The 27,453-nt window shown below is 38.5% G+C and overlaps 1 protein-coding gene and 1 long non-coding RNA gene across 2 annotated transcripts in view; one reads left to right on the forward strand and one right to left on the reverse strand.

Moving 5' to 3' along the window:
- Positions 1-27,453, reverse strand: part of LOC136241680 (roundabout homolog 1-like) — a 302,043-nt gene that overhangs the window by 95,252 nt on the left and 179,338 nt on the right. The window lies entirely within an intron of this gene.
- On the forward strand, positions 10,803-14,273 carry LOC136240756 (uncharacterized). The gene is made up of 3 exons (XR_010693957.1): positions 10,803-12,109; positions 13,384-13,455; positions 13,970-14,273. It is a non-coding gene; the product is annotated as an uncharacterized lncRNA (long non-coding RNA).

A 27,453-nucleotide genomic window follows, 5' to 3' on the forward strand; every position in this document is an offset into this window, starting at 1 on the left:
TACAGCGTACAACCATTATAAAAATAATGTAAATGCATACCTTAAAATTTTGTGTGCTAGAACTGACAACATGTTAAGACTAATTCACATGTTAAGTTTAGTGCAAAATCTGATAAATATTCACAGAGTCATTTGCATTTTAATTACTGATATTTTGTCACACCTACAGGGTAAACCACTTATGAGAATACTTTGAAAATCAGTTTGTGTATAGGTATTGTAGCTCAAATCATGTGTATCTTATAAGGTATTTATTCAGTGGTGGATCCAGAGGGGGTATGGTACAGGGAGCACCCTCCTCCAAAAAATCAATACACTATTCTAATAGAGCAGTCAGTCAAATACTCTAATAGAACAGTCACTACATGTACTGAACACTATTCCACAGTTATGGCTATACATGAAAACTTCCATCTGCAGTACCAACCCATGTGGCTATATAGCCTCCTAGGATTTATTTTTAAATTAAATTCATTTAGTCCTTTGTATGTCATTCTTATATATGACAATTTAGACTCATAGCTGAACTCATGACTTTACATGCAGCTCTTGATCAATACAGACCACTTAGAAAGCATGATATTCTACATCAAAAATTTTGGTCCTGAAACATGTAAAATATTTAAAGCTTCTGGGGAGCTGCACCCCAGACTTGGCTCTATACTGTACTACTTTGGTCATGGTGCACCTCCCTAGATCCTCCCCTGTTGTTTGTAACAACTGAGCCTCATACTATATAGTCACTGATATAAAGAACCATTTTGTAAATGCAAGTATCCACTCTCTTAAAGAACATAAAGTTTAATACTTCAAATAATCTGTGGTGTCAATGTAAACACCTTTATTAATTTTTAGCAGTTAGGCACTGGAGGGAAAATACAAAAGGCCAAGTAGTCAGTATGAGGTGTACCTATGAAAATGATTGGGGAGAGTTGGACAAACACCTATAGTAGAAAGGTGGTTGGTATAAATATTGCAAGGATCCGCGACCAGTGACCAGTGGGGATGTAGAGATTTTACATACTTCACAATGTTTTACATATGTACTAGATACCTTTGCAAGTCACAGTGGCTAGTCTCACATAGCCAGACCATATCACAGCTCCACACAATGCCTTGCACAATGTTTAGAAATTAAAAGCACCTATACTCTGAAAAGAGTCTGGCATAGACCACTCACACACGCCTCATTGTTTGCTGCATATGTTATCTCAACAGTAGCCAAGACATGATAGTGTAGTAGGTTTACTGATACAGATTCCTAGTATTGCTTGCAGCATCATTACACCACTGGTTTCAGAAATTTGGTCTTATCTACTGAGGTATCACCTGTCCCAAGCAAGAAATCTCAAGGAGTTTTCATATATGATTTGATTATACTACAACCAACCTTTGCTCTGCAAAGAGGAATATGAATTCTACTAAAGAGCACCCACAGTTGGAACAGGAGTACCTGAGAGAGGAAGCTTATTTTATTAAATCTACAATCGACTACCTACACCACTGGAAATAATAGGAGCAATCAAATCACACTGAACATCTCAAGCCTTCAGGAAGCTGGTTCACAAAAGTAGATTTATACACATACACACATACAAAACAATACATTTCTGTACTTGTAATATTTGTACACACCTTATTACCATCCATTGTGAAATAGTTAAATAAAATTAATGGTTGTGTGTTTATGTTGAACTATGTACAACTGTGTTTCTAATTAATCATTGGTTTTCTCAATAGAGTGTGATTTCAATCTGTTGAGATAATTTAAGAGGAACAAGTGAAGGATGCATGGGGAAGGAAGAGGGGCAACTCAATCATAAAAATAATTTGGTCTGTAAAATTCTATACTGCACTGAGACTAATCTACACCTTGTTAAGTCCGATGAATGATGGTCTGAGTAGAGTTGTACAGATTCCCACTTTTTAGGGAAAACCAATATCCGATATATTTTTACCCTGTTTTACCGATAGTTAACCGATACCCGATTGTAGGTCTCTACAATTATACTTGTGCACACTCCACTAAAAGTAGAGCTAGTAAAGCCAATTCTGTGAAATTGTACACTTATCTCTATCAAAGTTGCTAGTCAGACAAGCAGGGCCGCCCACAGGGGGGGGGGGGGGGGGGGGGGCAACTGGGGCATTTCTCCCCGGGCCCCAGCCTGAAAGGGGCCCCAGGAGGCCCCATGAAGGGCCCCCTGAATACCTGTTTAAAAGATCGATATACTCTAATAGAGCAGTCAGATCTAAATACTCTAATAGAGCAGTCACAGTATTCTTCAGAGGAGCAGTGTAGCAAGCTTATAGATAAGGAGATATGGTTGGTGATGGGTAGTTATTGTCGTTGCCAGTAGGTTGTGACCTTTTTATTTATTTATTTTTTGGTCTTCACCTTACAACTTGGGTCAAGGGCCCCACTTTAATTCTTTGCCCTGGGCCCCTTAATTTCTCTGGGCGGCCCTGCAGACAAGTGGGCTAGGGCCAGTGGTGATTCTAGACCTGACCTACAGGGGGGCCCAGTAGGGAACAGCATAACTATTGTTGTTTGGCTATAGTATAAAGTAGAATTTTCAGGGGGGGTCTGGGGGTGCAATCCCCAGAAGCTGCAGGATTTTTGCAATTTAAAGGCTTGAAAACAGCCTAACATTTGTTCTAAAAACATGAAAAATGCTAAAAATAACAATGTCAATCTATACAGCAACTTTTCCCCAAGATTTTTTAAAAGTTATTTTTTAACAGGGGGGGTCATGGCCCCCCCTCAGAATCGCCTATGGCTAGGGCCTGAACCATCACTGTTTATCTTTGTGCCACAAAACATAAACAAATCACCCAAGTACATACCAGAGCCTTTGACACCAGCCTTCCAGTGGTACTGCAGCTGCTGAAGCTGAATAGACTAATAATCTGCTGGCCACAGCCCATTACAACCGATTTCCGATTATGGTAAAAATTGCTAATTATCGGTTTCTACCGATTACCGATTCGATTATTGGTATATACAACTCTAGGTCTGAGTACTGAAGGCCTCAACAAAGCTTGCCCTTTGGTTTGCCTATTAAGTGAGTCAGACATTAGTTATAGTTGGTCCGCTAGATCAGTAGATCTCCAGCTCTGCTTTACACGATCATGAGTCTCCATTACCAGACCTTACTATTAGATGTCAGTGGCGTAGCCAGGAAATTTTTTTTACCGAGACAAAGTATATACATTTACCTAGCTAATTGAGAGGGTCTGCTTCTGACTCAACTGATTCACAAACACTTTCATGTATCAGTGGGCAGTACAGCATAATTTTGCAGGTTGACTACTTGGTTAGATGGAGGAAATTGTTTCAGAATACTCTGAGCTTTTACTACATGTCGTAAGTATTGCTAGCGCTCCAGCTTAGTTAATGCTACAGACCCTGCTTCAATTATTAGTTGTATACTCAACACAAAATACTGACTTACTCCAGGGATATTGAATAGGTCAAGCCATCCCATGGACTGCAATGGAGGTCATGGTCATGCACACTATACTTATTTGTTGATCTGTTGTGATAGTTGAGTCAGAGATTATCTCTTTCATGCGATGCTCAACTGCATGTGCAAAGCATGTCGAGCTAGGGAGACTGGGAGCATGCTCCCTCAAGGAAAATTTTGAAAATATATGCTATGAAATGGCATATGGAGGTTATTATTTTATTGTAACTGCTAATTTATGATATGCATGATCAATTAGTTCAATGTTATGCCATGCAGTTGACTCATTGGAACTTTTGAAAAGTAATCATGTAAAGACAATCTAATCCAAAACAGCCAAGCTGTAAAAAAAAGTGCGCGGCCCTTAAAAAGGCTATGGTGAAAAAAGATGTGAAATCCAAGGTGGCGGCCAAGAAATGGCTGTGATGGTAGGTTAATGGTAAAAAATTTTAATAACGACAATTCAGGTGAATTTTTGTGCCGCTTGTTTTTTCACCATAGCCTTTTTAAGGGCCGCACACTTTTTTTACAGCTTGGCTGTTTTGGATTAGATTTCATTTCTTTTTGTACACTGTTAAAACTTAGGTGCTACCATGACACCTATGATTTTCTAAAAATCAAGGGGATGTTGTTGCAACACCCTTGAAAATAATAACCATCACAAAAGGTTTATAGTCACACTTGTTGGGTGTTACCATTTTGTAAACACCCTTAATTGTTCATTGGAAACCCTAAACAGAGGTGTAACACCTCATGATAGGGTGTAATGTACATGTAATCGCATACAGCAACTAACACTGTTAGAAGTGTGGCAGAAACACTTGACTGCAATTTATTTATGGGCCAAGTGATTTATCGGCCCCATGACAACAGCACCTGCCCTGAATTATCATGCAAGATAAACACCTACAGTTTCAAATGAAATATAATAGTAGCTATTAATAGTATCAGATTTTACAAAACTGATACAAATTGCACATCAGACAAAATCAAATACCACCAGAGAGTATAGCCATACAACCATACTAGTTCATGGTTTTAAGCTCAAACTACTTGACGCTGGCTTTAATGGTGCAGGTGGTGTGAAAAGTTTAATGGAAATTTCTGGCTTTGGTAAGGTTGACTGTCTTGGGTTGACAGGAATTGGTGGATGGCCTATTTTAGTTGCCCAACATATTATTCTGTGTTGATAATTGATTTTGCTACATATATACCAGGCACGTAGGAGCCAGCACAGCTCTGTAACCTCGTGCATCTCTGGATTTCAAATGCAGTCTTTATTTCCCACTCCTCCCACCTTCCACTCCTTTGTGAGCAGCTGTGATTCTACCTAAACTACAAAAAGTGTCATGTGAATGCGATATGCTCCAAACATGTTGTACATAGCGTGAACTCCTGTGGTGTATGTGATGTGTAGGAGATGATAGTTCAAATTTGCCTCATTAAATAGCAAATGTGTGAACTATTATCTCCTACATATTACTTACCCCACCTAAGTACATTTCATGCATATCACATTTAGTCGCTGACTGCACTTGTGGACTGTGCTGTAAACAGCCCCTGAACACCAATCAAGACATTACCTAATTCATCACATATGCACAAATATGCATTTTACTGTAGTGAGTCAGCTAGCTCACTCATTAAAGTTAACTGATTTTCTTTCTTATTTGGCAGGAATACTACAAGTATCTGAAAGGTAATAAATTGATACATCTCTGGTGTAATTTCATATGTGTGCTTTGGCAATTTTAAATCTAAACCATTTATCTCAAAACTTCTAATATGTGACCGGATTTGACAAAACAAGGCTTCTACACACATCCAATTTTCTGACTTTAACCAACTGTAACTTGACTACTCAGCAAGCTATGGGCCTAAAATTTTCACAAAGTCCTTCCATAGCATAGTAAAATACCAGTTCAAAATTGGAAACTAATGGCATACTCCTACATAAGGAATGAGTTATGGTACTTCAAAGTCATAAAGTGGATGTGCGTGTAAGCCTATTTTGTCAAATTCGGTCATTAATGTGGATTGGTTTTCCAAACTATAGCTGCATAAATGCTTTTACATTGTGTTAAAGGAAATTTGTTTACTGTGTATGAAGTGCTGCACTTCTGTATAATTATGATAATCAATACAACTATATTTCATTGATGAGATGTAATGGGAACACCCTTTGCACCTACAAGGGTGTTTCTGTGAATGAAATCCCACAATTAAAAGTTTCTTTGGTAGTTACGTTATAAGTACAAATTGCAACTTACATATAAAGTGTAGAAAGACAAGCAAGTAAGTATACTTGTAATCATGTTGAATTACTGTATTTCACAGGTCATAATATGTGTTTCCTAAATATATCATCAATAAAAATGAAGGTATAGGAGGAGATCCACCCCCATGAAAGTGTTGGAAATTAACAGTGCACCCCACCACACACCCTGGACTTACACCTCTTGTAGCACTTTTACACTCTGGTGTTATATTTCTTGCAGCACCTTAGCACTCTTCTTTCCCACCCTCTAAGTGTCACCACAGCACTCTTTTCTAACACCTGAAGGGAGTTGTTTTTAAACATGCAACTGGACACCCCTAAAGGTGCCTTTGGTACACCTGAATTTTAACAGTGTATTTGTATACCCCAAAGCCGGCCTATGGCCGGCTTTGGGACTTTTTAAACCTATCTTTTTTTACCACAGGAAGAAGAAAAGATGAAGTAGATGTACTTTAAATATTTTATCAGTAAATGTACAAATTATATATATAATACATATATTGATTACAGAAATCTCCATGGTGGTTTCTTTGTAACTGAACACTCTACAAGGTGACTTCTTCTAGATGCTCTCTCTACAGGGTGAATTGTTTGTAGCTGAACGATCTACAAGGTAACTTCTTCTAGCTCATCGCTCTACAGGGTGATTTGTTTGTACCTGAATTCTGTACAGGCGATTTGTTTGCAGCTGAGCTCTTTACAGAATGGTTTCTTTGTAGCTGAACTCTCTACAAGGTAACTTCTTCTAACTGATCTTTCTACAGGGCAATTTGTTTGTGGCAGAATTTTATACAGGGTGATTTCTTTGCAGCTGAACTCTCTACATGGTGGTTTCTTTGTAGCTGAACTCTCTACAAGGTAACTTCTTCTAGCTGATCTCTCTACAGGGAGATTTGTTTGTAGCTGATCAATCTACAAGGTAACTTCTTCTAGTTGATCTCTCTACAGGGTGGTTTGTTTGTAGCTGAATTCTGTACAGGTGATTTGTTTGTAGCTGAGCTCTTTACAGAATGGTTTCTTTGTAGCTGAACTCTCTAAAAGGTAACTTCTTCTAACTGATCTTTCTACAGAGCAATTTGTTTGTGGCTGAATTTTCTACAGGGTGATTTCTTTGCAGCTGAACTCTCTACATGGTGGTTTCTTTGTAGCTGAACTCTCTACAAGGTAATTTCTTCTAGCTGATCTCTCTACAGGGAGATCTGTTTGTAGCTGAACTATCTACAAGGTAACTTCTTCTAACTGATCTCTCTACAGGGTGATTTGTTTGTGGCAGAATTTTATACAGGGTGATTTCTTTGCACTGAGCTGAACTCTCTACATGGTGGTTTCTTTGTAGCTGAACTCTCTACAAGGTAACTTCTTCTAGCTGATTTGGAATGTGGAGTACTGCAGTTGGAGGGCATGTCCACAGCAAAAATCGTCTTGTTTCATCAAGGAAGCACAGAGCTACGGAGGTGCGAAAATTGCGCCGGTTTTCATTCTTCCTGTCAATATACTCACAGGCGTTACGCGCCGGCTTCTTGGGCCGCACGACACACTACCGTGTGTCTTGATTAACAAGTGTAATCAAAACAGTGGCTACAATCTGTACTGAATGCTCTATTAGAGTATACTACGATGACTGCTCTATTAGAGTATCTCGATCTTTTTCTACAAATTCAAGTAGCTGAAAAGTGGTCCAGCACCGTGTCACCATGGGCTCCAGCCCTGCTTAGTACTACAACCATAGATTCTATAATGTGTAGTACAGTAATCAGTGCTGTCTAGTAACCTTTGAGTAGAAAATCTCGGATTCTAGACTACATGCAAAACTTCGATGCTTGTGGATTTCCATGTAAAGGATCCAAAGGTCGCCATGATCTCTTTCTAACAAAAGCATAATAAACCAGCTGTAAAATCTGCAACAGGCCATACCTTCCTTCATAAAGATAATAAGACTTGTGGGAATAGCAGCTACCTAATTTCCTTTCCATTCAAAGGTTTTCGTCCGTCGCCGCTATCCCTAGTCACGTGAGACATACCACACTGGTCATTCTTGCTGCATTATTTGCCTTTTAATACAAACGTATAAAATTGCGGTATAAACTGTGACATGACTGTGCTTTTATTCAAAAGATATAGCTACAGATCATATAGATTCCAGATCATAGATTCACAATACTCCTCTAACCTTTACAAGCTAAACCAACAAATCAGCTGGTTAATTGGCGACTACTTCATCCTTTGCATTCAAAGGACAACTCCTGTCGCCGTGATCCCTAGTCACGTGAGATGCTACCTTGTGTGTGGAACTCCTCTTATCCGGATTCTCAGTCAACCGAACTACGAAATGACAATACTGAAATTTTAAACTTTCAGACTTAGGACCACCCCTGGTCCCAAGGTGTTTGGATAGCTCCACTGTATACAGTATGAAACATGTATGCTCTCCTTCATAACCTTTGCATTCAAAGGTCTTTTTCTGTTGCTACAATCCCTACTCACTTGACCACGAGATTGCTTAATCAATTCAAATCCCAAGGGTGGATATAGGGGGTTCTGAGGTTTCCAGAAATTGATTGACTGAGCGACCATTTGCTGGCAAGAATTTGATGCTTAAGTATATACAGGTTGAATGTGGTTCCTTTGTAACTGCCTACACATTGCTGGGGATCAATTGTAAGTCACCACTGAATGTAGGAATTTTTTTGCATTCTTTATGTTGTAGTGACATGTTTCTGACTACCTGTATTTACAGTCTTCAAGCCTTCTCACAGGTCCCTAGTGGTACAGCATTGCCAGAGAGTATCCATGCAATTAAAAAGTTTGCATTGAATATTAAACCTTCATGTTAAATACTCTAAATAACTAGAGTAGTCAACTACTTAACATAAAGCTATTGTACCCAACACAGTAAAACATAGCCTAAAATTGTAAATTTGTATCTCAGAGTGTTTAAGACTTATATGCTTCAAGCTTTTGTAGCTCCTTCTCTTTACTTCTTTTCCTTAATTCTCCTCATAAGTGCCAACTGAAGCCATTATATCAATTCCTAATGCATAAGTGTTTGAAAGGTGAGCTTTAAATTTTTTAAATGAAATTATTACCAGATTCAATCACAGAATACACCTGTACCTGGGGGAGCATGACTTAGAGTTAGACTGAGGTAGAGGTGTGGTTTTACTGCATATTTTAAAGCTGTATAATTTGCTTTTCTTGTTGGACAGTAAAAAGTTAATGCAAAAATAATTTTGTGTCATTATTATTATTATTATTAGACTTTACAGCATATACAAGGGCAAAGTGACGTAAGGAAGGAGATACAAAAAGAAAAGGGTGTATGCTGATGGTCTGGTAGTAACCTGTGCTACCAGCCATAAGATTAATTACTTAACTACTTACAAACAGAAAACAAAAGCTTTACTTACAGAAAAAAAAGGAAAATAGAAGCTAGCTACTTAAGTTACTTATGTAAAATTACAGGAGTTATATAAGCACATGTATTGCAAGGACACAAATAAGAAAAAGTACAGGGATTATCAGGGTTGAAATGATGAATAAAATTGTTCCATAGGTGTTTGTAAATTATTTGCTTGTTTGTTGAAACGGAAAGGGTGTAATCAATTGGGGGTACGGAGTTCCAGAGCCGAGTTAGTCTGTAAAAGTATGAATGGCGGGTAACATTGTTTAAGGCAAGTTTGTAATTGTGTTCTAACTTGTTGAATGTTGATGACCAAATAGGACCTGTAGCAAATGTGATATAGTCGTGAATATTAAAATGTGTAGATGGTGACTTCAAAGATTTCAAGCAAAATACAATATCTAACAGCTCTAAGGTGTACATCAGTGGCAGTATTTGGAGTTTAACTAGGCGATCGAAAGAAGAAGAGTGATAATCATTTAATATAAATTTTGTAGATCTTCTTTGAACCTGTTCTATTAAAAGTATGTCTTTTGATAGGTGAGGCCTCCAAACTGGTGAACAAGACACCTGTGACCTGACCAAGGTTAAATAGAGCTTTTTCGTAGCCATAGGGTTATGCGAACTACCAAAGGTCCATCGAAGTAAACCCAAAATTTTGTATGCTTTAGCAGTTATGTAAGAAATGTAAGAGGTCCATGTCAGGTCTGAAGATATAAGGACTCCTAGGTCCTTTTGTAATTGCTTTATAGGAATATCAGAACCATTTAGGTGATACTGAGTATGAAACTTACATTTAAAACTCAAGTAGTTACTTTTATGGTGTTAAAGATTAAATCTGTATCATGACTCCACAGTGAAAGAAAGTCAAGATCTAACTGTAAGTGAATAGTATCTTCCTGTTGATTAATTCTCTTGAAAACTTTGGTCTTGTCAACAAATAAGAAACATTTAGAACTTTGAAGATAGAGAGGAAGGTCATTAATGTAAATTAAGAATAACAGGGGGTCATTTTATATGCATACAGTTTATAAATGTACATTAAATTTGAAAATTTACAAGGCTTACCGAATTACAGTTTATTTCATTTTGTTAAGCATGTGTGACAACATTCGGTGTGTTATTGGCTAACATGTACGTAACATAGTTATCCCATCCAAAAACAGCTTATAGCTGTAAAAAAAGTGCGCGTCCAAGTAAAGCAGAGTTAACTGCGACAAAAAGTAATGATATCATAATGCGGCCATGTGCGAGGTGTGCAAGTTGTAATATTAGCTAATCAGATAATACAATGTTATTGTTAAAGTGTTAATGAGAACTATGTGATGCTGCTAGTTTTGAAGTGTGTGAGCATCTTCATAAATGCCACATAAATTTAATTCTCAATAAAGCAATGTGTATAGATTCTCTGATAGTAATAAATAGTTTGAGTTTGGCCACCTTTCCTTTGTTCGTAGCATTGCTGTATACAGGAAAGGCGGCCAAACTCAAACTATTTATTACTATCAGAGAATCTATACACATTGCTTTATTGAGAATTAAATTTATGTGGCATTTATGAAGATGCTCACACACTTCAAAACTAGCAGCATCACATAGTTCTCATTAACACTTTAACAATAACATTGTATTATCTGATTAGCTAATATTACAACTTGCACACCTCGCACATGGCCGCATTATGATATCATTACTTTTTGTCGCAGTTAACTCTGCTTTACTTGGACGCGCACTTTTTTTACAGCTATAAGCTGTTTTTGGATGGGATTTCAATACTTTTTGTTAGAATAAGCAATGCACTGTTGATAACAGTAGGTGAGTCAGTAGTTTCCATGGTTTTGACAGAAACCCCAGATTACAGTGACAGAATATTAAAATATAACTGTAATTTTAGTGGCCAGGGCCGCCCACATTGGGGGTAACTGGGGTATTTTTCCCCCTACCACAGCCTGAAAGGGGCCACTTGAATACCTGTTTAAAGAAAGATCGATATACTCTAATAGAGCAGTCAGGATCTAGACCCTTCCTTGCCCCTGGGCCCCTCTTTAACTCTTTTCCCTGGGCCCTCTAATTTCTCTGGACGGCCCTGTTAGTGGCATGCAACTGCAGTCAACTAACACCCATTTTAACTAGTAAACCCTTAACAACACTTTGCCTTTCATCTTGTACTGCATTGAAACGATCAAGATACTCTATTAGAGCAGTCACAAAACAGCTGTAACACAGCCATAGGCGGCGGAAAGGGGGGGGGGCTTAGCCCCCCCTCAGAATGATATCACACCGAAATTATCTTTCTTGGAGTGGGGCTGAAAACCGTGATAAAGATCGAGATACTCTAATAGAGCAGTCACTCTAATAAAGTATTCAGTGTGTAGCGAGCTATGTAAGGATTTTTATGTAGTTTATCAGCTAGAAATGGTAGCTGGTGAGGTGGAAGCTCTTGTCAGTTGGTTGCGACCTTTTTTTTTTTTTTTTTTTTTTTTTTGGTCTCACCTTACTAAACTATAGAAATAAGTCTGGGTCAGCCCAGCCCCCCTCATATCAACTACTTGCTCCACCGCTGAACACAGCAATCAATATTTAGCATAGTTACAACTTCTGCTTAGCATCGGATTGTATAGTTTAAATTACTAGCTACTTACAGACTTTACAATATAAAAATATGGCACTTGTAGAAATGTGACTGTTTTATTAGAGTATCTCGATCTACTTCAAGCATTGACTAATTCAAGTGAAGAAGCTACGCCCCTGCCAAGAGATCTTGTGAAATGAAATGAGAATAGTAAAGAAAAGGCAAGTATGTACAGAGACAATAGAGGGGCGCGTAATTATGTCCTGTTGTAAATAAACGCCTTTAAAATTTATATTACTACTAAATAAACGCACCAGAATAGGCTTGTGTGGCTGTTGTCTCCAAGGTTGTCTCATTATTTGTCTTTTCGTGTTGAAGGGATTTAGTCGCAATTGGTGAGTTTAACTATACATGTATTTGTGTTGTAAAACTTAATTGTAAAAAGGCGATTAGCACATATCATGATAAACATGTATTTGTCACAGTAGAGTCTCTCACGAAGTCACGATTATTATGAGACATTGGACCAGGGTAAAAAATTTACTGCTATATTTAGAGGTTGTAGCGTTTGTATATCTTAGTATCTTAATAAATAATCCCCCATGATCACTAATCACTAATAGTACAGTGAAAACTGGTCATTATTCAGGCCGTAGGGACAAAATTTTCTAACCTTGCCTTTTAAAGAGGTGGCTGCATTATGCGGCCTTAAAAAAAGGTAAGAAGCATGCTGTTCTAACTGGCTATAGAGATGGATTTAGTGTATGACAGCGTATGAGACAGTGAGTGCTGGCAGCAAGGGGGCAGCCAATCTGTTAGAGCACCAAAAGCACTGCTTCAGACATAGGCAGTTGACTGTCAGCCCCAAGTGTAAAAAGTTTCACTGTTGGTCCTTATAAGCTCCTGATGAAGAAAGTGATGAAGTCATTATCCATAGGATATATTTTTCAGAGTATCCATTTCAGTTCTACAATATAGTAGCCAAGCATAAGATGAACATAACACAGCATTCCAGTAGTTTAGTGGTGACCACAACACTGCCTGAGTTAAACTGTGGTGAGATTTGAGACTACCAGAAGCCCTGGAATGTCTTCAACACATGAAATACCAAATATCTAATGCCTGGCTTTCATCCACAGTGGACCTGTCTTGGTGGCCACTTGTACAGAAGGGAAACAGCTAGTTGCCACACCCCTTAATTATCAATTTGTAAAATCGTTAGCAAAATTGTGTGTGCGAGCAAGTGCGATGTGGCAGTGCCGTGTATATGGTTGCTGCCTAGCAGTGACACATCACGAGTATTGAAGTCACAATGCGTTACTGTATCATCCATCTAAATACAATCTCTGAATGTCATTTTGTGTAGAGAGCAATCTTCCACAAGAAGTGACCTGCAGGTTTCAGTGTATATTGTTAACCATTAATATTGTTCACAATATTGTGAACTATATGTACAGTGAAACCTCACTTAGTGGCCACCTCTTTAATAAGACCACCTCATTATATTGGCCACCTCTAGTAGGTCCCAAATATAGCTAAGCATTACTTATGACCTCATTAATAAGGCCACCTTGTTATTCAGGCCAAATTTTTTGGTCCCACAGCCTGCCATATTAATGAGGTTTCATTGTACTTATGTGAATTTTTATTTTTCGTAACTTTTCTTCAGGTTTACTGATGGGCACTATGAAGCATTGTTGACTGGTACGTGTATAATGTGGTGACTTGAAATGCTAAAACAGTACGTAGCGTGTCTTGTATGTACATGTAATGTGTTGTAATGTGTCCACACATCCACACATCTTAGAAATAAATGTAATTGTATTCTCTATAAATAGTCAGTTCCATTGTGCCACTGGGTCATAAGTTGGTTGAGTATGGATCATCCAGGGCACTTGAGTCACATTTTGTCCTGGCCAAGTGGATTTCATCCACTGACAGAATATACAGGATCAGATCACGTGTATAAATTACGGTGGAACTTGTTTATTGCCACCTTCACTCATTCAGCAGGTAACAGTGTATAAATTCTCAATTGGAATTGGCTTTTCAAGAGTGGTTGTCTTTCTATACTAGTGGCCATTAAGATAGGTTGTACTGATAGAGTGTACATACTAGAGATGCAACAATATCCTCCACTTAGTGTCGTTTGATAGTGATGCAATGGAGACTATGTATTATTGCATTTAAATACTATACTATTATATTGCAACTCTAGCACGTATTTATAACAGGAATGTTTGTTAACCGTTTAGACATACTGGAGCCACACCCACTCATCTGGATTCTACAAATGGAGTCATACCAACTTGTTGTCATCATACTCACTCGTTACTCCCATTGTGTTTGGATGAATATACATGCCGTCATGTGAGACTTGCTACCATGGCGGGCCACTGGAAAACATTTGCATAGCAGTTATATTACAGTCATTATTGTACAATTCTTACATTATTGTTGTGAAAAGTGTTTGGTATTCATGTGTCTCCTCTGTATGTTGTAATTACATGTGTAATTTTGTGTGGGGGTGCTATAAAATGCAATAATGCATGGTGACAATTGTATTAGGCGATTTTGCACACTTCCTTTTAAGCTAGCTACATGTGCTAATTACTCACAGCTTGTGTCAACAACTGGTAACCGCAGTTGTACTCTTGTGTCATTCTTTAAGCCGCGCCCTTAGAGGACAAATTATGTGGGGGCGACTAATTTCAAAACGAAGGATGGTATGCAGCACCATAGATTAGCTATATCTATGGACTATAATCTATGGCAGCACACTTCTTGGTGGCTATATGTACTGATTAACTACATAGAGCGCCAGTTCATCAATACCCAGAGACCGCAGTTGTGCTCTGCGTCATTCTTTAAATTCCGAGTAAAATTCTTAGAGAGCAAATGACGTGGGGGCGACTAAATTCAAATTTCAAACTAGCCATTCTCGAAAACAAATGTTTCAATCTGAACGAAACTTTCAGAACAGTTTAAAGACACATTGCCCTACATGCCAAGCGAGTATTGCGGAAAACAACAATCTGGGATTTGTATTTGGCCTCTAGGTCGACTGAGGACGACTGAAACTTCGTTTGGTGCTGAAATCACGACTGTAGGGTAATCATGTATGGTGAAATCGATGATGTGAATCTTGAGGTGATTGAGTGAATACTGAAGCGATAACAGGGCGATCAATGTTCGGAATGCACAAAGGAACGCAAGGCATACACCTGCGGTTGCGTCTAACCGCATGCGATAAAAAAAATAATAAAAAAAAAAATGAAACGTCCCCTTTCATGTCGGCAATCTCGATCACGAAACAATCGGCATGGATTTGCTTCACTGCTTGTGTGGTAGTTACTAGTGACACGATGAGTTCAACTCCAGAGTTTCAGAGGGATAGCGTAAGTGACGGGTGGATTACAGGAAGGCCAAATTTGAGAACGTTCGTTCTTGTAAAATCCTCACGTAGTGGTCGCGTCATTTATTGTCTGCGGCGCGCGTTTCTGCTTTACTGGCCGCGCGACTCACTACCGTGAGTCTTGATAGCCTAAATTTCTGGAGGACAACTTTCACGGTACATATTTTTACATAGCAAAGAACTACATATAGGACTGTCCATACAAAAATTTGCCATAGGTACTGATAATACCTTCCTCTGGCTCCTCAAAAGGTTTAGTAAGTGGGTACATCTACCCTAAGTAGTAAATTAGCTATGTCAGAAGTAGCTACTAATGTGGTACTGCAATATGTTTCCAGGACAATCAATTGACTGTGGGTGTTCTGTGTGACAAGTTGAAGTCGAAATCTCATGTAAAGAATTTTGTCAAGTTTTGGGTGTCAAAGTCTCACAACCATCAGTTGATGCAGTGAATGTGAATAAAACTAAAACCCCTAACTTTCTGAGAAATTGAATCAAAGAAAAGGTCAGCCATGATTAAAAGGGACTCCCACCTTCTGATGAACATGAACTTGCAAACTGACAGTCATACATACACAAGAAGAAAAGCATGGTTTAAATTTAATAATCATTAATCAGAGACTATTATGATTTAATTTACATTTTCCAAATGTTCGAGGCTTACAAGATGTAAGAAAACAAGACACTCTATGTTTTGAAAAAGAAACCTGCGAGTTTGTTCAGATTTCAAATGATTACTTAACCTAGCTAACAATAAGGTGAAACAGAAAAGGGCCAAAGAAAGGAAAAAATCCCTCCTACCCCAGGATTAGAACTGCAGGCCACCCAAGCGCCACACTCAGTCTCCTCCAGGAGGAATGAATTTTCTTCCTTTAAACCTAAGTATTTATTGTTATTAGCACTTTACAGTAACATTTACATATGTCACTCCACTCCATTCAATTGGTATTTGGTTCCCTAGTGCAACTCAACAAGATAGTTCATGTGACTGTGGATTGTTTTCATTGGCATATGCCTACACAGCATGCAATGGACTGGAGTATAGCTTGAACCAGAAGTTTCATTAAGTCTTGGGAGCCATGATTTGTCTAGACCTTTGGCCTCACCTTTGAGAGAAAATTACCAAATTTATTGTGTTTGCCGACTTCCAGACTGTGGAGACAGATGGTGCAGTGTTGAAGTTGTCATAAATGCTGGCATATACCTAGTGACAATAAAGTGAAGGGCATGTGATTTTGTAGAAACTGTGACCAACACTAAACCAGTATGGGTATAGTTATGTATGTCTTTTGCTGTTTTAGCAGCAGCAGCAGCAGCAGCAGTAGCCCAGGTGGTAGGGCATCGACCTGGTGATCAAGAGGTCCCAGGTTCGATGCTTGAGTAGGGTGTTGCTACTGCTGTTACCTTCAGCAAGAAACTTTACCGCTATTGCTCCAGCCACCCAACTGTAAACCAGGAACATATTGTGCAATTCAAGGCACAGCTGAAGAACAGCCTTGTCATCCCTGTAAATATAAATTTAAAAAAAAGCAGTTTGTTTCATTCATTATTAGCAGTGATTTTGTACTGAAACTAGACCAGTGATTCACTGGTTTGTACTGTTTTAACAACAGCTTGTCAATCATTATTTGACTGAGTGAGTAATTAAGTAAAGTTAGTTGACAGCAACAAATAAATTACATTGCTAGTTAATACACCCTGCGCTTACATTAAAATCTGTATTAAATAAATGCCACGCTAGGTCTGGGTGTAAGACTATAATACCCTAGTAATAACCTTGCACACATATCTGGTAGTTATACTATACCTTATGTGCATGGGGTGTTACCTCCTGATGCCTATAATTCTGGGTTCCAAAGTGTCTGTCATAGAGAAAAACGTTACAAGTGCCACAAGAAAATAGGTGAATGAAGCAGTTACTATAATTAATGGTTATAATTGAAATAATTACTTAGCAAATATCTTTTGTATTATTCATAATTAATATACCTGACACTCGAACTGTTGGTCATGCCACCCACATGGATTTTCTCATGCATTGCAACTCCAAAGTTGAATTCCAGGAGATGATATTATAAACAAAATTCATTTGACAGAGAGCAACTAGACAAAAGAGGGAAGTTGATTAGCAAAAGATGGAGATTTAGTGACAAGTAACAAACAGATCAAACGATATATATAAATGATCTATAAAAGGGACACAAACATCTAACCTGCATGCATTAGAGTAGTGATTATAATAGTGATTCAATTTTTGCATAACATAAAGCAGTAAAATGGCTACATATCTATTAATTTATTGCCTACAAAGCAGCTGTTTGAATTATCAGTTTACAAGTAAACAACTAAAACTAAATAATGAAAATTATTGCCGTAAAAGTTGCAGTGTCACAGCAGCTTTATTTCACCCTTATCCACACCCTGTTTTAAAGAGCGGATTGTTTTGTTTTCATCTGGCCAACAACCATCGAAGGTGATTACATATCCTCTAGCTGAATAAGAAATGACTGTTCCCTTGTACCATCTCGTTGTTTGTTGATCATCTGAATTATAGTACTCTACAGCTACTCAGAGACCAACAACTTTCTTGCCTGAAGGAACTCCCAATGCAGTTCTGCTTTCTGAGGCTTTGGGAGGTCGATGATTTCTCTTTTGCTTTTTGGTTTTATATGAAATATATAGTAATTCCAACCTCTGAAGCAATTTGCAATACTGTCTGACGATGATCTCTCTAGGTAGAAGTGTTCAACTAACGGTTTAAGCATAACAGATTTCAAGTTGTCTGGTGTACTTTGCCTGTTGATTGACTCAACAGGATTATTAGTGCCAGGTAGGTTATCCCATTTATCATCGTTTATAGAACTGAAGGCTTTGCTCAATTTCTGCAAGACTGCAGGACGTGTCCACCAGTCAGTCCATGTCTGTACCCTACTCCATCTTACTGTGTCTACTTCTCCTGAAGAAACATTACATAAGGGTGGTGGTAAACTTTCTGACAATTTTGTGGACAGTTCAGATCCTGATAGAACACTGAAGGCTAATTGTACTTTATCCTTTGATGGATTATCAGGTATTAGTTTTGCAACTGACATGAACATTTGATACCCCAATGAATGTGTAGAAGGGTTGACAATTTTTGCTATTCTCATAGCAGATCTTATAAATTGTACTGAACAACCACGCAGTATATTGTTGATTTCCATACCAAAGGATTCTCAAAAGGCATTAGCCTCTCCCTCTGCAAAATCTAAAAGGATTTCCTTATGAGCTCTTGTCATTTCATACCTTGGAAAAGCTTGCTTAATATTGGCAGACAGCACTGACAAAGCTTTACCTATAGACTCGTCATCTTGGTGATTCATCAGCAGCCTGCCACATGCCATATATCAAGACACACGGTAGTGTGTCGTGCGGCCCAAGAAGCCGGCGCGTAACACCCGTGAGTATATTGACAGGAAGAAAGAAAACGCAATTTTCGCACCTCCGTAGCTCTGTGCTTCCTTGATGAAACAAGACAATTTTTGCTGTGGACATGCCCCCCAACTGCAGCACTCCACATTCCAAATTTGAGTGAAATCGCTTCGCGCGTTCCCGAGATATGCGACTTCAAAAATTGGCTCAGTTTCTTCGTTTTTTTTCTTCTTATTATTTTTCTTTTTCTTGTCGCACACTTACAAAAACTGCTATAAAACTCGCACGCCATATCCTATTGCCTTGAAATTTGGCACACAGAAGGGGGATATAAAGGCGCATCTTGGTACCAACTTTGGCTGGAATACGATAAACAGGCAAAGAGTTATGAGCGATTATTCACGAAAAATAACACCAATATGTTGTCACGCCTACAGGGTAAACCGCGTATGGGAAGAAGCTGAAAATCGGTGGGTGAATAGGTTAACTATTGAACCTCAAACCTTTTGTGGTTTGAAAGAAATCGAGCTAAAAACCAGGAAGATACAACGAAAAAACCAACAGTGTGTAACAATTACGCAATCGAGATTAGCTAATAAAAAACGACTGCTTGCCACGCCTACCAGGTAAACCGCTTGGGGTAATGCTTTGAAAATCGCTGTACAGATGGAGTTATCATCTTAGAAAGGCTCTTCAATGGTGTAGAAGAATCAGACTTAAAACCACGGAGTTATAACACGAAATCCAACTTAGTGTAGCAAGTGCGAGATCGAGATACTCTAATAGAGCAGTCATCCTAATAGAGCAGTCATCCTAATAGAGCAGTCACCAGAAGAGAATTCAAGAGATCAGCTAGAAACAAGTAACCTGTATAGAGATCAGCTACAAACAAGTCACCCTGTAGAGAGATCAGCCACAAACAATTCACCCTGTAGAGAGATCAACTAGAAGAAGTTATCTTGTAGGGAATTCATGCAACTATAGAAAGAGATAATTCAGCTAGAAGAAATCACCTTGTAGAGTTCAGCTACAAAGAAACAACAACGTAGAGAGTTCAGATACAAAGAAACCACCATGTAGAGAATTCGTTTACAAACAAGTCACCCTATAGAAAGATCAGCTAGAAGAAGTTACCTCGTAGAGAGTTCAGTTACAAAGAAACCACCATGTAGAGAATTCATTTACAAACTAGTGACCCTGTAGAGACATCAGCTAGAAGAAGTTACCTTGTAAAGAGTTCAGCTACATAGAAACCATTCTGTAAAGAGCTCAGCTGCAAACAAATCACCTGTACAGAATTCAGCTACAAACAAATCACACTGTAGAGAGATCAGCTAGAAGAAGTTACCTTGTTGATAGTTCAGCTACAAAGAAACCATCATGTAGAGAGTTCAGCTACAAACAAATCTCCCTGTAGAGAGATCAGCTAGAAGAAGTTACCTTGTAGAGAGTTCAGCTTCAAACAAATCACCCTGTAGAAAGATCAGCTACAAACAAATCTCCCTGTAGAGAGATTAGCTAGAAGTTACCTTGTAGAGAGTTCAGCTACAAAGAAACCATCATGTAGAGAGTTCAGCTACAAACAAATCTCCCTGTAGAGAGATCAGCTAGAAGAAGTTACCTTGTAGAGAGTTCAGCTTCAAACAAATCACCCTGTAGAAAGATCAGCTAGAAGAGGTCGCCTTGTAGAGAGTTCAGTTACAAAAAAATCCACCATGCAGAGAGCTCAGCTACAAACTAGTGATCTTGTAGAGACTTCAGCTAGAAGAAGTTACCTTGTAAATAGTTCAGCTACAAAGAAACCATTCTTTAAAGAGCTCAGCTGCAAACAAATCACCTGTAAAGAATTCAGCTACAAATAAATCACCCTGTAGAAAGATGAGCTAGAAAAAGTTACCTTGTAGAGAGTTCAGTTACAAAGAAACCACCATGTAGAGAATTCAGCTACAAACTAGTGACCCTGTAAAGACATCAGCTAGAAGAAGTTACCTTGAGAGAGTTCAGCTACAAAGAAACCATTATTTAAAGAGCTCAGCTGCAAACAAATCACCTATATAGAATTCAGCTACAAACAAATCACCATGTAGAGAGATCAGCTAGAAGAAGTTAACTTGTAGAGAGTTCAGCTACAAACAAATCACCCTGTATAGAGATCAGCTAGAAGAAGTTACCTTGTAGAGAGTTCAGCTACAAAGAAACCACCATGTAGAGAGTTCAGCTGCAAAGAAATCACCCTGTATAAAATTCTGCCACGAACAAATTGCCCTGTAGAAAGATCAGTTAGAAGAAGTTACCTTGTAGAGAGTTCAGCTACAAAGAAACCATTCTGTAAAGAGCTCAGCTGCAAACAAATCACCTGTACAGAATTCAGCTACAAACAAATCACCCTGTAGAGAGATCAGCTAGAAGAAATTACTTTGTAGAGAGTTCAGCTGCAAAGAAATCACCCTGTAGAAAATACAGCCACAAACAAATTGCCCTGTAGAAAGATCAGTTAGATGAAGTTACCTTTTAGAGAGTTCAGCTACAAAGAAACCACCCTGTAGAGAGATCAGCTAGAAGAAGTTACCTTGTAGAGAGTTCAGCTACAAAGAAACCACCATGTAGAGAGTTCAACTGCAAAGAAATCACCCTGTAGAAAATTCTGCCACAAACAAATTGCCCTGTAGAAAGATCAGTTAGAAGAAGTTACGTTTTAGAGAGTTCAGCTACAAAGAAACCATTCTGTAAAGAGCTCAGCTGCAAACAAATCACCTGTACAGAATTCAGCTACAAACAAATCACCCTGTAGAGAGATCAGCTAGAAGAAATTACCTTGTAGAGAGTGAAGCTACAAACAAATCACCCTATTGAAAAATCAGCTTGTAGAAGTCACCTTGTAGAAAGTTCAGTTACAAAGAAACCATTCTGTAAAGAGCTCAGCTGCAAACAAATCACCCTGTAGAGAGATCAGCTAGAAGAAGTTAACTTGTAGAGAGTTCAGCTACAAAGAAACCATCATTTAGAAAGTTCAGCTTCAAACAAATCACCTGTAGAGAGTTCAGCTACAAACAAATCTCCCTGTAGAGAGATCAGCTAGAAGAAGTTACCTTGTAGAGAGTGAAGCTACAAACAAATCACCCTATTGAAAAATCAGCTAGAAGAAGTCACCTTGTAGAAAGTTCAGTTACAAAGAAACCACCATGTAGAGAGTTCAGCTACAAACTAGCCACCTTGTAGAGACATCAGCTAGAAAAGTTACTAGGGACCTGCCGATTATGCTGGCATAATTTTGAGCATAATAGGTACCTAAAAGCATTGAGCATAATGCCAGCATAATAGGTTAAATATTTGTACGATAGTGTAAATTCTTGCTGGAAAAATGACAATTGCAAAATAAGATCGATATACTCTAATAGAGCAGTCAGTAACTCTCATCAAACTGACTGTTCTATTAGAGTATATCGATCTTTTCTCTTACATGCAGGCATGCAGCAAGAATTTATTATTTGTGTTCCAGCCACTCATTTTTTTCTTTCTATACAGTGTTAAACTAGTAGCAAAGCATATGAACTAAGGCATGGACATTGAGCATAATCGAGCATAATAGGTAAATATTGAGCATTAATTTAAGCATAATAGGTGAATTTTTGAGCAGTGCAGCATAGCATAATAGGTAAAATTATGAGCATAATCGGCGGGTCCCTAAAAGTTACCTTGTAGAGAGTTCAGCTACAAAGAAACTATTCTGTAAAGAGCTCAGCTGCAAACAAATCACCTGTACAGAATTCAGCTACAAACAAATCACCCTGTAGAGAGATCAGCTAGAAGAAATTACCTTGTAGAGAGTTCAGCTACAAAGAAACCACCATGTAGAGAGTTCAGCTGCAAAGAAATCACCCTGTATAAAATTCTGCCACAAACAAATTGCCCTGTAGAAAGATCAGTTAGAAGAAGTTACCTTTTAGAGAGTTCAGCTACAAAGAAACCATTCTGTAAAGAGCTCAGCTGCAAACAAATCACCTGTACAGAATTCAGCTACAAACAAATCACCCTGTAGAGAGATCAGCTAGAAGAAATTACCTTGTAGATAGTTCAGCTACAAACAAATCACCCTGTAGAAAGATCAGTTAGAAGAAGTTACTTTGTAGAGAGTTCAGCTACAAAGAAACCATTCTGTAAAGAGCTCAGCTGCAAACAAATCACCTGTACAGAATTCAGCTACGAACAAATCACCCTGTAGAGAGATCAGCTAGAAGAAGTTGCCTTGTAGATAGTTCAGCTACAAACAAATCTCCCTGTAGAGAGATCAGATAGAAGAAATTACCTTGTAGATAGTTCAGCTACAAACAAATCACCCTGTAGAAAGATCAGTTAGAAGAAGTTACTTTGTAGAGAGTTCAGCTACAAAGAAACCATTCTGTAAAGAGCTCAGCTGCAAACAAATCACCTGTACAGAATTCAGCTACGAACAAATCACCCTGTAGAGAGATCAGCTAGAAGAAGTTGCCTTGTAGATAGTTCAGCTACAAACAAATCTCCCTGTAGAGAGATCAGATAGAAGAAATTACCTTGTAGAGAGTTCAGCTACAAAGAAATCATCATGTGGAGAGTTCAGCTGCAAAGAAATCACCACTGCCCAAATTTCAAGGCAATAGCTCTTTCCAATCTGAAGTTATCAATTGTCAAAGTTGGCAAATTGGATGTGTGTGGAAGGCCCCTTTTCGCAAATCCGGTCCCATATGTATTATATATATAATTTGTACATTTACTGATAAAATATTTAAAGTACATCTACTTCATCTTTTCTTCTTCCTGTAGTAAAGAAAAAAAACATAGGTTAAAAAAGTTCCAAAGCTGGCCATAGGCCGGCTTTGGGGTATACAAATACAAAAAGAAATGAAATCTAATCCAAAACAGCCAAGCTGTAAAAAAAGTGTGCGGCCCTTGAAAAGGCTATGGTGAAAAAAGATGTGAAATCCAAGGTGGCGGCCAAGAAATGGCTGTGATGGTAGGTTAATGGTAAAAATTTTAATAACGACAATTCAGGTGAATTTTTGTGCCGCTTCACAAAATTTACCTGAATTGTCATTATTAAAATTTTTACCATTAACCTACCATCACAGCCATTTCTTGGCTGCCACCTTGGATTTCACATCTTTTTTCACCATAGCCTTTTCAAGGGCCGCACACTTTTTTTACAGCTTGGCTGTTTTGGATTAGATATATATAACACTTTGTATTGTTGTTAAAACATACAACATTAAGAAGGTAAGGGAAATGATGATTCCCAGTATAATCAACATCAACAAACAAGGCATCTGCCTTGTACCAATGATACAACTGAAAGGGTGACTGAAAGAAAGCGTATCTCCTGTCTCTTGTAAATTGATTTGCATTGTCTCCATCAAGTTGGTATGTTCCAATCAGTTCATCAATTTCTTTGCTTCTGCTTTCCAAGACTGTGCACTGTTTGTCTATTCTTGCTTTTATGGCAGGGAATGATGCAATAATCTTAAATGGGTTGACTTTATCATTATCTATTTTCTCTACTTCCTTCCTTACTTTTTTCACAGCTGCTCTCATTCTATCTAAATTTATTGCAAGCAAAGATGCTTCCATTGGATGATATGGCATTCCAACCACTTTTTGTAATTCTTTGGGTGTGACTGACAAATTGTGAGAAACGGTACTAGAAATATCTGCTAATACTCTAGGGGAAATTTTCCATCCTGAAGGTGCAACGTGGTTATGCACGGTGTTGCCAGTTCCTGTATTCATAGCAACAAACCATCATCTACCATCTCCATCCAGTTCTTTTGGGTAAATGTATACCATGTGGCAGCAACATGGACCACTTGGTTGGAGAGCCATCGTAGGATGCTCCTCACAACGGTTTATCTTTTGCTTGGTTGAAACAATATAATCGCATCCTTCTCCTGCACATATTTTGACCCCAGAACAGTAGGATCTGTTCATCAAAAGAGTTTTCCTTATTCCATCCAGCTTTACTTCTAATTCCTTAACTGTTGCCTGGCTTCAAGATAGCTGAAGGCAATGAAGCAGATAGTGAGGATCAGAAGTGGCATGTGGGGAATTCTACACTTCAGGGAAGTACAAACAAATCTCACTCTCTGTTGATGCTGTACCAAACCCAAGGAATTTTAACTGGTCTGTGTCACCTGGTTGCCACATCTGCTTTTCAAAAATGTTCATCAACCTAGGCTTCACCTGCATTTCTCTTGCTTGTGAGCTCTTTGTTGGACTAATTGTGATATCCTGTGAACTGGCCAGTATCTTTTCAATCACAGTACAAGATGGATTCAATGACATCACTTGTGTAGGCCTTTCTAAATACTCTTCTCCTTTAGGGGAAACCATGTATTGACGATGTACTTCATAATGGTTTTCAAAAGGTCGAAATGTGAAAGAAAGATCTAGTAGGCAGAGATGAACAGCAACGTATAATACTTTGCACCATGAAAAGCTTGACATTGGAGTATCTGTTATCACCATACCACAACCCCAAGGTACGAGTTCATTATCTATAGACTCCAGGCACTTACATATATATATGGACTTGATGATTTCATCAAAATACCTACTAACAAAGTTTTAGTTACAGTGCTCAACCCTGCATTGTGAAGCTGTTGCACAGCAGACAGTAGTGTGCACAAGTAGTCCTTAGTATCACAGCACTCTTCACAAAGCATATCTGGTGCCTTACATATCATGCATAGAGGACTATTCGATACAAAGCAGGTGGGAGGTTCTGTATCACCTGCACCTCCATAAAAAATGAGAGACCCCAAGACAAACATTTACCGTGATAAACACTGTAAATAAATCGCCAAGCTTCAACATAATTACGAATCATCTCACGCTTCTTATCTTCATGTGCCTCCTTGTCATCCCCATCTATTGCACGGTCAAGTGCTTCCTTGACCCACAAACCTAAACGTTTGTCATCAACACATTCATTGAAGTAAAGAAAAGAATTTGCTACCATGCCATCTTTTCTGCCAGCACGGCCAAACTCCTGTAAAAGAACACCTAGATTCCTTGGACAACCAATTCTGATAACTTGAGTAATTCTAGGATTGTCAACACCCAATTCGTAAGACTCAGTTGCCACCAGCACAGAAGCATCCCCCTTTAAGAATCTTTTCTCTACTGAAACTCTTTCTTCAAATCGCACATTACCTGTGTACTTCAATGCAGTAGTCTTATTCTTTTTCAGCAATTCAGTCATCTGTTCAACATCACTTACAAAGTCTAGGTACACTACAGTAACATTCGAATCTAGAACTTCTACGATGTCTTGTGCAGTTCTTGACCAAGATGATGACTCGATTGATAGTGAATCACTATTATCCCTTTCAGCATCATCTACTGGATCTATCTCGGCATCGTCATCTAACGCAAGAGGCTTTTGTCTTTTGTATCGTCTTAAATGCAACATAAGGTTTTTCCGATGTACACCCTCAGTTAGTACAACACAGTTATCTCTGTGTAAAAAATCTGCTTGAAGAATTTGTATTGATCTTCTGTCAGAGTAGCAGACATTGCAAGGAGCTTACACTTCAATTGTCTCAACCTTTTAATGCCATCAAGTGCTGGTCAATATGATGGCAATCTATCTAAAATCTTGTGGGCTTCGTCCAAAACTATGAGATGCAAATCACCTACTTTGTCTTTTAATGCACTAAACTGACCGATGGTTGCCTGGTAACGTTCATTTGCTGGTGTCCCAAATAAGTATTCAGGGGTGCAAAATGCAATGAGAGGCCTCTCACTATCACATGGGTTCCTTAATACTTTGCAAAAATTCATTTGGCTGTTTTTTTCCTGCAGCACCGCCAAGTGCAAATGTATCTATCCCCTTTAATTTCAAATTTTGAATTTGGTTTGTAATAACTGCTATCAGTGGCTCAATAACTAATGTTATTTTACCAGGGTTCATAAGGGCTGATGCAACGTAACAGAGAGATTTACCAGAACCTGTCGGCTGCACAACAATGGCATCTTTTCCACCCTGCAATGCTTCAATAGCAGCTACTTGAAAATTTTTGTATTGTGCCACCTTCAGTTTAGATTTTAGTGATTCTAATTCTGTTATAACACAAGGAGCCAATGATGGTTGTGAGCTGTGAGGAGAGATAGAATTGCTTGGTGCTTCATGTGACTGTTGAGACTGATAAGTACTAGCACCAAAACCAATAATATCCACATCTGGCTCATCTATGTAGTTATCACTATCAGGGCAATCATGCACACTATTCTCTTGCCTCGCATCAAAGAAGTCTTCTAAAACTTTCAATACTGCTAGTGCATTAGGCCTTGCTTCTGGATCCTGCAACCAACACTCTTTGATTACACCAGAAAGTGTCGTGTCTACATTTGTGGGAAACACAGGCTGTAACCCATGCCAATTAATGCCATAGAAACATTGCACCACGCAGGCTTGCAGCATACTAGATCATAGACAAGTATGGAAAACGCATATATGTCAGAAGCCTTGTTAGGTCTCAGTGGAAATGCACCATTTGAAAGCAATTCTGGTGACATGTAACCGGGTGTCATTAATTGCTTCATCGTAGTAGAATGAGAAGAACGTTGTGGGGCTGTTGGAACATTAGCATAGTCAGTAAGCTTAAAAACAAACTCATCATGATGCAACCCATTTACCAAAACATTTGATGGCTTAATATCTCCATGTATTATGCCATTACTGTGGAGAAAGCCAACCCCCTCAATGATGTCAGTCAGTGCAATAATTGATAAATCAAGAAGCATCTCATTTCCATAAATAACCATTAAGTCTTTAAGTGAATGCACAACCTCATCTCCTAGTTTCTTTTCACAAAGCTCCATAATTACATAGCCAGACTGGGGGCAGAGACTATGTATTTTGGCTACTTTAGGATGATCATG

Source organism: Dysidea avara, chromosome 12 (assembly GCF_963678975.1).
Source record: "Dysidea avara chromosome 12, odDysAvar1.4, whole genome shotgun sequence".
In the NCBI taxonomy this organism is placed as follows: domain Eukaryota; kingdom Metazoa; phylum Porifera; class Demospongiae; order Dictyoceratida; family Dysideidae; genus Dysidea; species Dysidea avara.